This window comes from Benincasa hispida, chromosome 11 (genome assembly GCF_027475165.1).
Source record: "Benincasa hispida cultivar pf3 chromosome 11, pf3_genome.v1.1, whole genome shotgun sequence".
Taxonomy (NCBI): Eukaryota; Viridiplantae; Streptophyta; class Magnoliopsida; order Cucurbitales; family Cucurbitaceae; genus Benincasa; species Benincasa hispida.
Window position 1 is genome coordinate 24,416,306 of NC_143488.1, and position 674 is coordinate 24,416,979.

A 674-nucleotide genomic window follows, 5' to 3' on the forward strand; every position below is an offset into this window, starting at 1 on the left:
ATATATATATATATATATATTATTTTGTGAACTTATTATGTTTTCATTTCTTAAAAAAGAAAGATAAAACAAAAATAGTTATTAAACATATCAAATAGAAATTACTAAGCGGATATGTTTTCAAAAATGGTATAAGATGTAGGAAAAGGAAATACGAAGGTTACCCAAAAACAATGAATTAAGTTAATTTAGGGTTAAGAACAAACGGACAACAAGTGGCGGGGATAGCTCAGTTGGGAGAGCGTCAGACTGAAGATCTGAAGGTCGCGTGTTCGATCCACGCTCACCGCATTTTTATTTTTGTTTTTAACCAACAGATTTTATTCATACGACGTCGTAGGGGTAGCCATGGCCCATAAAACTCGAGGACGAATTACGGTTCTGGGCCAGGATAATGGTCGCTTCCAGCCCATGAGCCCCATTTCAATTTCATTATAATTTACACAACATTAAAAACTGTTTTTATAATTAGATCCAATTTTAATTTTATCATGTTTTTAGAAAACCAATTTTAATTTTATCAGTAAAATTTACATGGAAATTAATTTTTAAAATTAAAGTAGTCAAAAGTATTATGTTATATATTTAATTTTTATAGTATTTATGAAGAATTTTATTAGAAAAAAATTGTAATAAGTTTTTCTTTTTAATTTATGTTTTTTTCTTTCTAAGAA

The 674-nt window shown here is 27.9% G+C and overlaps 1 non-coding gene across 1 annotated transcript; it reads left to right on the forward strand.

Annotated features, from left to right (window-relative positions):
- The first annotated feature begins 218 nt into the window (after nucleotides 1-218).
- Nucleotides 219-291, forward strand: TRNAF-GAA (transfer RNA phenylalanine (anticodon GAA)). Its single transcript has one exon. It is a non-coding gene; the product is annotated as a tRNA-Phe (tRNA).
- Nucleotides 292-674: the final 383 nt, after the last annotated feature.